This window comes from Vulpes vulpes, chromosome 11 (genome assembly GCF_048418805.1).
Source record: "Vulpes vulpes isolate BD-2025 chromosome 11, VulVul3, whole genome shotgun sequence".
Classification (NCBI taxonomy): Eukaryota; Metazoa; Chordata; class Mammalia; order Carnivora; family Canidae; genus Vulpes; species Vulpes vulpes.
The window spans coordinates 51,624,218-51,638,049 of NC_132790.1; the positions used below are offsets into that span (position 1 = coordinate 51,624,218).

Sequence of the window (13,832 nt, forward strand, 5' to 3'; positions counted from 1 at the left end):
CTCAGCAATCTTCAGGGTGCTGGTGCTTGGGCTTCCTCACAGCATGGCAGCTATCCATGCAAATATCCAAGGAGGAATGCATGGCAATTGTATGACTTATCCTTAGCTCATCGTCTAAGTCTAGCTCAACCACTAGACTCCCTTCCTCCGGAGTCTAGTGGTTGAAGCAGTCACAAAGGCCTTCACAGCCAAAGGAAAGGGGCATGATGGGGACATGGCAAGATTCTAGAAAAGTATATGTGGTAAAAGATATCATTGTGGCCATGTGTGGAAAATACAACCTACCACACAAGCATCAAGAAAGGGCACAGTCCTAGCCACCAATAGAGCCATTCTAAAGATACCAGAAAGGGTCATCAACCCAAATAAATCCTCCACACCTCATTCTCATTCATGTTTGTCCTCCCCACCGTCCTGTGCCCAACCATGACCCTGAAACATTTCAATGTTGAGCTTAAGAAATGCATGGCGGGGGATCCCTGGGTGGCTCAGCGGTTTAGCGCAGCCTTCGGCTCAAGGGCGTGATCCTGGGGTCCCAGGATCGAGTATGTCAGGCTGCCTGTAAGGATCCAGCTTCTCCCTCTGCCTGTGTCTCTGCCTCTCTCTCTCTCATGAATAAATAAATAAAATCTTTTAAAAAAGAAAAGAAATGCATGACGGTGTCACTGATGCATTTCCATGGGGATGATGCTAAATGCACCCTGGGGTGTTACTGGATTCACACGTCCAGAAATAACACTCCCACTCTCTGCTATAGGCTAACTAAATAGGGTGGACCTGGTGTCAGGCAGGAATGCTTTGTCAGTCAGCACCTGAAAACTAGTCTAATAGATTAAAAATAGGAATTGTATTGTCATATAACAAGACATCTGGACATGGACAGTTGCTGGTGTTGGTTCAGCTACACAAGGATGTCTATTTTTTTCCCACTCCTCATGTGCTGTTTTGACCACATGGGCTACACAGGGCAGCAAGATTCCTTCTCTCAGTCTTCTCTTACCTTTTTATTAGAAAGCAAAAACATTTTCCAGCAGCCATCAGTACCAACTGATGAATATCTTAAGACTTATTAACCAGAAATGGATCTCCCCTGGCTTTGAGGAGGTTGGTAAAGTGAGGATTCAGGAAGATGGTGTGGACTTCCCTGAAGGCTCAGACCAGCCATGGTCACCCTTTGGGGCCAGGCACTTAGCTTCATGGCTCAAAAGTGGGTTTGCTCAGCAAGGAAGAAAAGACATGACTCCCAACAAAACCAACCAGTGAAGTATTTGAGCTTTCCAAAGGGAGGCCGTGGAACCTAAGAAAGAGGAGAACATATTTACCACTTCTGAGATTCCAAAAAAAGCATTTGCTAAGTTTTTTTTTTTTTAAACAAAATAAGTGGGACTCCTGGGTGGCTCAGTAGTTGAATGTCTGCCTTCAGCTCTGGGCATGATCCTGGAATCCGGGATCGAGAACCACATTGGGCTCCCTGCGAGGAGCACCTGCTTCTCCCTCTACCTATGTCTCTGCCTCTCTCTCTCTCTCTCATGAATAAATAAATCTTTTAAAAATATAAAAAGATAAAAAATAAATAAAAAACAAAATAAACTATTATCAAAAAGACCAGAGATAACCAAGTGCTAGTGAAATTGTGAAGAAAAGGGAACCCTGTGCACTACTGATAGGAATGTGCTTTGATGCAGGTACTATGAAAACAGTATGGTGGGTTCTCGAAAAATTAAAAATAGAACTACCATATGATCCAGCAATTCTACTTCTGGGTATATATCCAAAGAAACTGAAATCAAGACCCCAAAGAGATATCTGTACCTCCAGTTCATTGGAGTGATTTACAACAGCCAAGACATAGAAACAACTTAGTTGGCCATCAGTGAGTGGATGAGTGGATAATGATGCAAAAAAGAAGAAAAAAGAAAATCCTGCCATTTACATGATACCTTGAGGGCATTATGCTAAGTGAGGTAAGTCAGAGAGAGAAAGATAAATACTGCATTAAATCACCTATACATGGAATCTGAAAAAGCTGAACTTGTAGAAACAGAGTAGATGGTGGTTACTTGGGGCTGGGGGTTGAGGAAAATAGGGAGATGTTGGTTGAAGGGTATAAACTTCCAGTTAAAATGCAAATAAGTTCTGAGGATATAATGTACAGCATGGCAACTATAGGTAATAATACTGGATTATGTACTTGAATGTAGCTAAGAGAATAGATCTTAAATGTTCTCATCATAAAAAAGGAAATGCTAATCACGTAACAGGATAGAGATTTTAGCTAATGCTATGGTAGTAATCATTTTGTCATATATAAGAACATCAAATCAATACATTGTACTCCTTGGGCTTACACAATGTTACATGTCAATTATATCAATAAAGCTAGAAAAAAATTAAAATTAATAATACTTAAAAATGTGGGGCACCTGGGTGGTTCAGTCAGTTAAGTGTCCTACTCTTGATTTCGGCTCAGGTTATGATCTCAGGGTCACGGGATCAAGCCCTGTGTAGGGCACACACTCAGCAGGGAGTCTCTCTCCCTCTCCCTCTGTCCCTGCCCCCTCAAATAAATAAATAAACCTTTTTTTAAAAAATACTTAAAAATTAAATTACATTAAAAAGCAAAACAAATGAACATAATGCTAATTATACCTTCGATTCTCAAGCCTTTCAGATGTCGATTTTCTTTTTCTTTTGAGCATTGTTATTCTCTGTTATGCTTGGTACCCAATCTAAAGAAATGGGTGTAAATATGAGCCTTCTCTCTTCTCACTAATGATGTCTTTTACTTATGTGTCCCTGGTGTGCACACTGAAGGAACCAACATCTCCATTCATGGTACACTGTGATTCAGTGAGCTTATGATGCAGGCAGGAGGGAGAGCTGCAGACCTATTGCCACCCCACTTGAATGGCCAACCCAGCAGCACACCTGCAAGCACAGGCTGTCAGAAGTCCTAGGCTTCAGGAAATCCAAATCTATAATGCTGCTGCACCCCACCAGGTGTCCAAATGAAAAAGCCTGAGAGGCATTCAGTTTAAAAGGAGCTCCTAGGAAGTTTTGTCATGGTGTAACTGGGAGGAAATCCCAGTTTAAAAAAAAAAAAAAAGGGAAAGGAAAGACGATGTCAGTAACTAGTATCAAGGAGGTCTTGTGAACTTCATTTCCATAGAAAGTTCAAAAGTTACGCCCATCTCCGACCAACAGTGGGAAAGGAAACCAAGTCCTCAGTGGAAGGCCACTGTTTGGTCAAGCACAAAGGAGGTAGGAGCATGGTACGAAAAGATGGTGTAGCAAAGTATGTCACAGTGTCACAAGGGCTCCCTAGGACTTGAAGATGTTTTAACATGGAATGCAGAAAGGCTTTACTTCATCTTCAAAAAAAATTTTTTCAGAGCAGTTTTAGGTTCACAGCAAAATTGAGTAGAAGGTACAGACATTTTTTCCCAAATCTCCCCATCCCCACAAATATATAGATTCCCCCATCATCAACATTACCCAGAAGAATGGTTCATTGTTACAACTGATGAACTTACATTGCAACATCATTATCACCCAAAGCTCATAGTGTACATTAGGGTTCACTCTTGGTGATATACACTCTATGGGTTTGGACAAATGTATAATGACATGTACCAATCATTATTGTATCACACAGAGTAGTTTAACTGTCCTAAGATTCCCCTGCTCTGCCTATACATTCCATTCTTCTCCCTAGCCCTGGCAACCACTGGTCATTTTACTGTCTCCACAGTTTTGCCCTTTCTGAAATGTTGCATAGTGGGAATCATTAAGTATGCCACATTTTCAGACTGGCTTTTTGCACTTGTAATACACATTTAAGTTTCCTCCAGGTCTTTTTGTGGCTTCACAGATCATATCTTTTTAGCATCTAACAGTATTCCATTGTGTGGAGGGACCACAGCTTATTTATCCTTTCACTTTCGGAAGGACACCTCAGTTGCTTCCAAGTTTTGGCAATTAAGAAGAAAGCTGCTATAAACATTTGTGGGCAGGCTTTTCTGTAGACATAAGTTTTCACCTCCTTTTGGGTAGATACCAAGTGGCATGATTACTGGATCATACACCAAGTGTTATTTAGTTTCATAAGAATCTACTAAGCTGTCTTCCAAAGTAGCTGTTATTTTGTATTCCCACCAGCAGTATATGAGAGTTCTTGTTGCTGCATATAATCACCAGAATTTGGTGTTGTTGATGTTTTGGGTTTGGGCCATTCTAAATGTGTGTCATGGTACCATTACTTTAACTTGCATTCCCCTACTGACATATGATGTGGAGCATCATCTCATATGCTATTTGCTGTGTCTATCTTGTTCAGTGAGGTGTATGTTAAGGTCTGGTTCATTTTTTAACTGGATTTTTTGCTTTTCTACTGTTGAGTTTTAAGAGGTCTTTGTATATTTTGGACAACATGTCTTGATCAGTTATGTCTTTTGTAAATATTTTCTGCCAGTCTGTGGCTCATCTTCTCATTCTCTTGACAGCATCTCTCACAGAACGGAAATCTTTAATTTTAATGAAGTCCAGTTTATCAAGTTCCTTTCATTGATCATGCCTTTGGTGTTGTATGTTAAACATCATCATTGGGAAGCCTGGGTGGCTCAGTGGTTGAGCGTCTGCCTTTGGCTCAGGGCATGACCCCAGTCCTGGGATCGAGTCCCACATCAGGCTTCCTGCATAGAGCCTGCTTCTTCTTCTGCCTGTGTCTCTGCCTCTCTCTCTATGTCCCCCATGAATAAATAAATAAATAAAATCTTTTAAAAAAATCATCATCAAATCCAAGGTCATCTAGATTTTCTCCTGTGTTATTTTCAGAGTGTTATAGTTTCACACTTTACATTTAGGTCAGAGATCCTTTGAGTTAATTTTCAGAAGGATGTAAGGTCAGTATCTAAATTCTTTTTTTACTGTTGTTTTTTTGTTTGTTTCCATTTGTTCCAGCACCATTTGTCAAATACACTATCTTTGCACCATTGTATTTTTTAAATTACATTGTGAAAGATCAGTTAAATATGTGGGTCTGTTTCTGGGTGCTCTATTCTATTCCATTGATCTCTGTTTATTTTCTCACTAATACCACACACCTTGATTTCTCACTAATACCACACACCTTGATTAATCTATAGTAAGTCTTGAAGGTGAGTAGTGTCTGGCCTTTAACTTTGTTCTTCTCCCAGAAGGGCTGTCATCTGAGGAAGGGAACCAAAGTTGGCAGAAATGTGAGACAACAGGGTGAAGTGACAACAAAACTCCAGCCAAACCCCAAGTAAGGAGCGCCAAGCAATATGTTTGCCCAAGAATTTCTGATATTCAACCCTCCTGCTCATATGTGTAACTCACACACCAGCCTGCAAAGTGGGGAGGATGGACTGGGTCATCTTCATTTTACAGCAAAGGAATGGAGACTAGCATAGGGAAACGTGGGCCCAAACTCACACAGCCATAACTGGAAGTCTGGAGCAAGTATTGTGACTCATCTGCCTCTGGGGATGAGGACCCCTCATCCTTGCCCTGTTCCCAGAACCCGAGTCCCCAGAAGCAAATCTCATCGGTCATGCTGGAAGTCTCCACCTCCCTGCTCCTGCATGATGGGCACCTATAACCTTCCACGTAAATGGCCCTCAGCCTGGAAGCCCTCTGCTGGTCCTGCAGGGCCAGGATGAACATGATGAATGTGTAGCCCATGGCGTCACTCTCAAGGATACCACAAGTGAACACAGCCTCACCTCTGTGATATTCCTGCCAAGATGGCCCTGGTAGGAAGCAACATCAGACAGAAATATTCCTAATCTGCAAACTTCAGAAGTGTTGAGGTCATGAGTGTCAGCAGACTGAGGAACTACTCCACACTGAAGGACACATGATAACTAACTGCAACATGTTGATTCTGAACCGGATCCTTTTGCTCTAAAGGACATTACTGAGAAAATGTAAATGGGGCCTGAGGACTAGAAGTTATTAATTAATGTGTCTGTGATAATTCCCTGATTTCTATGATAGTTGCTTTGTGGTTACAGAGGAGAACGTCCTTATTTGTAGGAATTCTGAAAAATTAGTGTGCAGAATTACACACTAAGCTCTATGGGTATAATGGTTCATTATACAGGCAATTGAATCTTAAACAATTTGGGAGGGAAGGTCTTTCTACTATTCTTGTAATTTTTGTTTAACTTTGAGATTCTTTCAAAATTAAAGTATTTTGTTGTTGATGGTGTAAATACAGCCACAGAGAGAAATCTGACTTTCCCCAGTGGGAATGTGAGTGCCCCTGTGTATCCCAGGACAATGAGGTATTACCGATGGAGCCATGAAGAACCAGGCATCACTCAAAGCATGCATTAAGCATCCATCAGCACACTGAGCATGCTTACTGGGTCTACACCCACCTAAAGAGAGGAGGAAATGCATGGGAAATACAGGCCATGAGAGATCTCTCTTGGATTTGGGAACCTGTTTCCTTTCTGCATCTCTGAGCTGTGAGGCTTTGCAGAGGCCAAATCTAGGTGGGCTCCCAGGTGCAAGGAAACACGGCCCAGGAAACAGCACCAGGGAAAAGAGGTGCCTCTTCCCCTCAATTCCAGCAAGAGTCTAGCAACTTCCTGCTGGCTCAATGCTGACTCAATCCCTGTTGCTGGGGGGGGGGGGAGCATCTGATTGGCAGGCTGAGTCACAGCAGGGGGCCAGGGATCAGCCCCACTCAACCGAAGTGTGCAAAGCCCTGGACCGTGGGGAACATGCTGGAAGAGCAAGAGGAGCAGGTACGGAGAGGAGGGGCATGATGGCGGAGAGTAGGGTCCCCAAGTCACCTGTCCCCACCAAATTACCTAGATAACCTTCAAATCATCCTGAAAATCTACGAATTCGGCCTGAGATTTAAAGAGAGACCAGCTGGAACGCTACAGTGAGAAGAGTTCGCGCTTCTATCAAGGTAGGAAGACGGGGAAAAAGAAATAAAGAAACAAAAGGCCTCCAAGTGGGAGGGGCCCCGCGAGGAGCGGGGCTGAGGCCGGGGCGAGTGTCCCCAGGACAGGAGAGCCCCGTCCTGGAGGAGCAGGAGCTGCACCAACCATCCCGGAGGAAAGGGGCCCGCAGGGAGTTGGATCAGGACCCAGGAGGGTGGGGATGCCCTCGGGCTCCCGGGGACACTAACAGGCACCTGCGCCCCGGGAGAGTGCGCCGAGCTCCCTAAGGGCTGCAGCGCGCACGGCGGGACCCAGAGCAGCTCGGAGGGGCTCGGGCGGCGGCTCCGCGGAGGGGGCTGCGGGGCGGGAGCGCGAATCCAACAGCGCAGGCCCCGGAGCACAGGGCGCTGGGACACAGCCCAGGATCCGGCCTCCCCAGGGACAGGCAGAGGCCGGGAGGGCCCAGGACAGCGAGGACGCTCCTGCCCAGAGCTGAGCAGATCAGCGGCCCCACCCCGGAGCCCCCAGGCCCTGCAGACAGAGACCCTGGAGCTACTGCGGGAGCAGACTCCAGGGCTGCACAGCTGGCCCCGCCACTGGGGTTGTTCCTCCTGGGGCCTCACGGGGTAAACACCCCCACTGAGCCCTGCACCAGGCAGGGGCAGAGCAGCTTCCCCAAGTGCTAACACCTGAGAATCAGCACAGCAGGCCCCTCCCCCAGAAGACCAGCGAGACGGACCAGTTCCAGGGGAAGTCAAGGGACACTTACAGTATACAGAATCAGAGGATACTCCCCCATGGTTTTTTTTTTCTTTTTTTTCTTTTTCACTTCTCTTTGCTCCCCCCACCCTTTTTTCCCTTTCTTTCTTTTTCTTTCTCTTTTCTTCTCTTTTTTTCGTCCTTTTTTCTTTTTTCTTTTTCTCTTTTCTCTCCTTTCTCTCCTCTCTTTTTCTCGTTTTCCCAATACAACTTGTTTTTGGCCACTCTGCACTCAGCAAAATGACTAGAAGGAAAACCTCACCTCAAAAGAAAGAATCAGAAACAGTCCTCTCTCCCACAGAGTTACAAAATCTGGATTACAATTCAATGTCAGAAAGCCAATTCAGAAGCACTATTATACAGCTACTGGTTGCTCTAGAAAAAAGCATAAAGGACTCAACAGACTTCATGACTGCAGAATTTAGATCTAATCAGGCAGAAATTAAAAATCAATTGAATGAGATGCAATCCAAACTAGAAGTCCTAATGACGAGGGTTAACGAGGTGGAAGAACGAGTGAGTGACATAGAAGACAAGTTGATGGCAAAGAGGGAAACTGAGGAAAAAAGAGACAAACAATTAAAAGACCATGAAGACAGATTAAGGGAAATAAACGACAAACTGAGGAAGAAAAACCTACGTTTAATTGGGGTTCCTGAGGGCACCGAAAGGGCCAGGGGGCCAGAATATATATTGAACAAATCATAGCTGAAAACTTTCCTAATCTGGAAAGGGAAACAGGCATTCAGATCCAGGAAATAGAGAGTCCCCCCTAAAATCAATAAAGACCGTTCAACACCTCAACATCTAATAGTTAAGCTTGCAAATTCCAAAGATAAAGAGAAGATCCTTAAAGCAGCAAGAGACAAGAAATCCCTGACCTTTATGGGGAGGAGTATCAGGGTAACAGCAGACCTCTCCACAGAGACCTGGCAGGCCAGAAAGGGCTGGCAGGATATATTCAGGGTCCTAAATGAGAAGAACATGCAACCAAGAATACTTTATCCAGCAAGGCTCTCATTCAAAATGGAAGGAGAGATAAAGAGCTTCCAAGACAGGCAGGAACTGAAAGAATATGTGACCTCCAAGCCAGCTCTGCAAGACTTTTTAAGGGGGACTCTTAAAATGTCCCTTTAAGAAGAAGTTCAGTGGAACAATCCACAAAAACAGGTACTGAATAGATATCATGTTGACACTAAACTCATATCTGTCAATAGTAACTCTGAACGTGAACGGGCTTAATGACCCCATCAAAAGGCGCAGGGTTTCAGACTGGATAAAAAAGCAGGACCCATCTATTTGCTGTCTACAAGAGACTCATTTTAGACAGAAGGACACCTACAGCCTGAAAATAAAAGGTTGGAGAACCATTTACCATTCAAATGGTCCTCAAAAGAAAGCAGGGGTAGCCATCCTCAGATAAACTAAAATTTACCCTGAAGAGTGTAGTGAGAGATGAAGAGGGACACTATGTCATACTTAAAGGATCTATCCAACAAGAGGAGTTAACAATCCTCAATATATATGCCCCGAATGTGGGAGCTCCCAAATATTTAAATCAATTAATAACCAAAGTGAAGAAATACTTAGATAATAATACACTTATACTTGGTGACTTCAATGTAGCTCTTTCTATACTCGATAGGTCTTCTAAGCACAACATCTCCAAAGAAACGAGAGCTTTAAATGATACATCGACCAGATGGATTTCACAGATATCTACAGAACTTTACATCCAAACTCAACTGAATACACATTCTTCTAAAGTGCACATGGAACTTTCTCCAGAATAGACCGCATACTGGGTCACAAATCAGGTCTGAACCGATACCAAAAGATTGGGATCGTCCCCTGCATATTCTCAGACCATAATGCCTTGAAATTAGAAGTAAATGACAACAAGAAGTTTGGAAGGACTTCAAACACGTGGAGGTTAAGGACCATCCTGCTAAAAGATGAAAGGGTCAACCAGGAAATTAAGGAAGAATTAAATAGATTCATGGAAACTAAAGAGAATGAAGATACAACTGTTCAAAATCTTTGGGATGCAGCAAAAGCAGTCCTGAGGGGGAAATACATCGCAATACAAGCATCCATTCAAAAACTGGAAAGAACTCAAATACAAAAGCTAACCTTACACATAAAGGAGCTGGAGAAAAAACAGCAGATAGATCCTACACCCAGCAGAAGAAGAGAGTTAATAAAGATTCGAGCAGAACTCAACGAAATCGAGACGAGAAGAACTGTGGAACAGATCAACAGAACCAGGAGTTGGTTCATTGAAATAATTAATAAGATAGATAAACCATTAGCCAGCCTTATTAAAAAGAAGAGAGAGAAGACTCAAATTAATAAAATCATGAATGAGAAAGGAGAGATCACTACCAACACCAAGGAAATACAAACGATTTTAAAAACGTATTATGAGCAGCTGTACGCCAATAAATGAGGCAATCTAGAAGAAATGGACGCATTCCTGGAAAGCCACAAACTACCAAAACTGGAACAGGAATAAATAGAAAACCTGAACAGGCCAATAACCAGGGAGGAAATTGAAGCAGTCATCAAAAACCTCCCAAGACACAAGAGTCCAGGGCCAGATGGCTTCCCAGGGGAATTCTATCAAACGTTTAAAGAAGAAATCATACCTATTCTACTAAAGCTGTTTGGAAAGATAGAGATGGAGTACTTCCAAATTCGTTCTATGAGGGGAGCATCACCTTAATTCCAAAACTAGACAAAGACCCCACCAAAAAGGAGAATTACAGACCAATATCCCTGATGAACATGGATGCAAAAATTCTCAACAAGATACTAGCCAATAGGATCCAACAGTACATTAAGAAGATTATTCACCATGACCAGGTAGGATTTATCCCCGGGACACAAGGCTGGTTCAACACTCGTAAAACCATCAATGTGATTCATCATATCAGCAAGAGAAAAACCAAGAACTATATGATCCTGTCAATAGATGCAGAGAAAGCATTTGACAAAACACAGCATCCATTCCTGATCAAAACTCTTCAGAGTGTAGGGATAGAGGGAACTTTCCTCGACATCTTAAAAGCCATCTACAAAAAGCCCACAGCAAATATCATTCTCAATGAGGAAACACTGGAAGCCTTCCCCCTAAGATCAGGAAGAAGACAGGGATGTCCACTCTCACCACTGCTATTCAACATAGTACTGGAAGTCCTTGCCTCAGCAATCAGACAACAAAAAGACATAAAAGGCATTCAAATTGGCAAAGAAGAAGTCAAACTCTCCCTCTTCGCTGATGACATGATACTCTACATAGAAAACCCAAAAGCCTCCACCCCAAGATTGCTTGAACTCATACAGCAATTTGGTAGTGTGGCAGGATACAAAATCAATGCCCAGAAATCAATGGCATTTCTATACACTAACAATGAGACTGAAGAAAGAGAAATTAAGGAGTCAATCTCATTTACAATTGCACCCAAAAGCATAAGGTACCTAGGAATAAACCTAACCAAAGAGGTAAAGGATCTATACCCTAAAAACTATAGAACACTTCTGAAAGAAATTGAGGAAGACACAAAGAGATGGAAAAATATTCCATGCTCATGGATTGGCAGAATTAATATTGTGAAAATGTCAATGTCACCCAGGGCAATTTACACATTTAATGCAATCCCTATCAAAATACCATGGACTTTCTTCAGAGAGTTAGAACAAATTATTTTAAGATTTGTGTGGAATCAGAAAATACTCCAAATAGCCAGGGGAATTTTAAAAAAGAAAACCATAGCTGGGGGCATCACAATGCCAGATTTCAGGTTGTACTACAAAGCTGTGGTCATCAAGACAGTGTGGTCCTGGCACAAAAACAGACACATAGATCAATGGAACAGAATAGAGAACCCAGAAGTGGACCCTGAAATGTATGGTCATCTAATATTCCATAAAGGAGGAAAGACTATCCACTGGAAGAAAGACAGTCTCGTCAATAAATGGTGCTGGGAAAATTGGACATCCACATGCAGAAGAATGATACTAGACCACTCGCTTTCACCATACACAAAGATAAACTCAAAATGGATGAAAGATCTAAATGTGAGACAAGATTCCATCAAAGTTCTAGAGGAGAACACACCCTTTTTGAACTTGGCCACAGTAACTTCTTGCAAGATACATCCATGAAGGCAAAAGAAACAAAAGCAAAAATGAACTATTGGGACTTCATCAAGATAAGAAGCTTTTTGCACAGCAAAGGATACAGTCAACAAAACTCAAAGACAACCTACAGAATGGGAGAAGATTTTTGCAAATGACGTATCAGATGAAGAGCTAGTTTCCAAGATCTATAAAGAACTTATTAAACTCAACAGCAAAGAAACAAACAATCCAATCATGAAATGGGCAAAAGACATGAAGAGAAATCTCACAGAGGAAGACATGGACATGGCCAACACGCACATGAGAAAATGCTCTGCCTCACTTGCCATCAGGGAAATAAAAATCCAAACCACAATGAGATACCACCTCACACCAGTGAGAATGGGGGAAATTAACAAGGCAGGAAACCACAATTTTGGAGAGGATGTGGAGAAAAGGGAACCCTCTTGCACTGTTGGTGGGAATGTGAACTGGTGCAGCCACTCTGGAAAACTGGGTGGAGGTTCCTCAAAGAGTTAAAAATAGACCTGCCCTATGACCCAGCAATTGCGCTGTTGGGGATTTACCCCAAAGATTCAGATGCAATGAAACGCCGGGACACCTGCACCCCGATGTTTCTAGCAGCAATGGCCACAGTAGCCAAACTGTGGAAGGAGCCTCGGTGTCCATCGAAAGATGAATGGATAAAGAAGATGTGGTCTCTGTATACAATGGGATATTCCTCAGCCATTAGAAATGACAAATACCCACCATTTGCTTCAACGTGGATGGAACTGGAGGGTATTATGCTGAGTGAAGTAAGTCAATCGGAGAAGGACAAACATTATTTGTTCTCATTCATTTGGGGAATATAAATAATAGTGAAAGGGAATAGAAGGGAAGGGAGAAGAAATGTTTGGGAAATGTCAGAAAGGGAGACAGAACATAAAGACTCCTAACTCTGGGAAACGATCTAGGGGTGGTGGAAGGGGAGGAGGGTGGGGGGTGGGGGTGACTGGGTGACGGGCACTGAGGGGGGCACTTGACGGGATGAGCCCTGGGTGTTATTCTGTATGTTGGCAAATTGAACACCCATAAAAAATAAATTTATTTTTTAAAAATAATAATAAAATAAAATAAAAAGGTGAAACATCAAAAAAAAAAAAAAAAAAAAAAAAAGAGGAGCAGGTACATGGGAGTTGGGGTCTTTATGCCTGCCTGGCCCTAGATCACTTCTGTCCCAGACACCCCAGAACATAAGTGGGGAACATGGGTGAGCCTTCTGCCTTTTGCCACCCTTTGCCCTCCCTCCAAACTCCCTGCCTTTGTTCACAGTGACCTTTGCTTGGGGCAGAGATCAAGACTCAGGAGTTAGCAAGGCCCAAGGACAAGTATAGTTAAAGTTTATAAACAAATAATAATTACCTGTGCTGGGCAGATTTTTCTGTTTAGGTTTTGCATAAACTGGGACATGCCTATAACCCAGTGTGTCCAAACCACATGGTGATAAGACTGGATTTGCATCTTTTTCTTTGAGTGATCAGCTCCTTTCAGATGGACACAGCATAGAAATGTACCAACTCATGGATATTTGGAAACATCTCCAAAATGTTTAAACAGAGGTCTGTGTAGTGTGTGACCCATCTGTATCAGAACTACCTGGTTGCTTACTAAAAATGCAAATTCCAGGCTATTTGATTGACTCAAAATCTCTAGAGTAGAATCCATGAATCTGCTTTTAATAACCTCTCCTTCTGAGTGGCAAGGAATGAGAGGAGCAGGAGTGACAGTCCATGAATAGGAAATTGTGATGAAGGCAGAAATATTCAGAGAGGCTGTGTCGGATCTAATGACATATTAGAAATGCAAACTTTCTTTTCTTTTTTTTTTTAATATGTTCTCTGCCTTGCTGAGCCAGCAGAGCATCCAGCAATACAAATGCTAGCCAAATTGTGTAGAGAAGGCTGCCCACTACCATCCTGCCAGACACCCGGTACCAACTGGACCTTGGCCCATATCCCTACATCCATC

General features: G+C 42.8%; 1 protein-coding gene across 1 annotated transcript in view; it reads right to left on the bottom strand.

Annotated features, from left to right (window-relative positions):
• Positions 1–983: 983 nt before the first annotated feature.
• The window catches only part of APMAP (adipocyte plasma membrane associated protein), a 172,241-nt gene continuing 159,392 nt past the window's right edge, over positions 984–13,832 (bottom strand). The window contains exon 12 of the transcript XR_011995358.1: positions 984–1,297. The gene's annotated coding sequence lies outside the window, so the exon portion shown is untranslated. The remainder of the gene's footprint in view (positions 1,298–13,832) is intronic.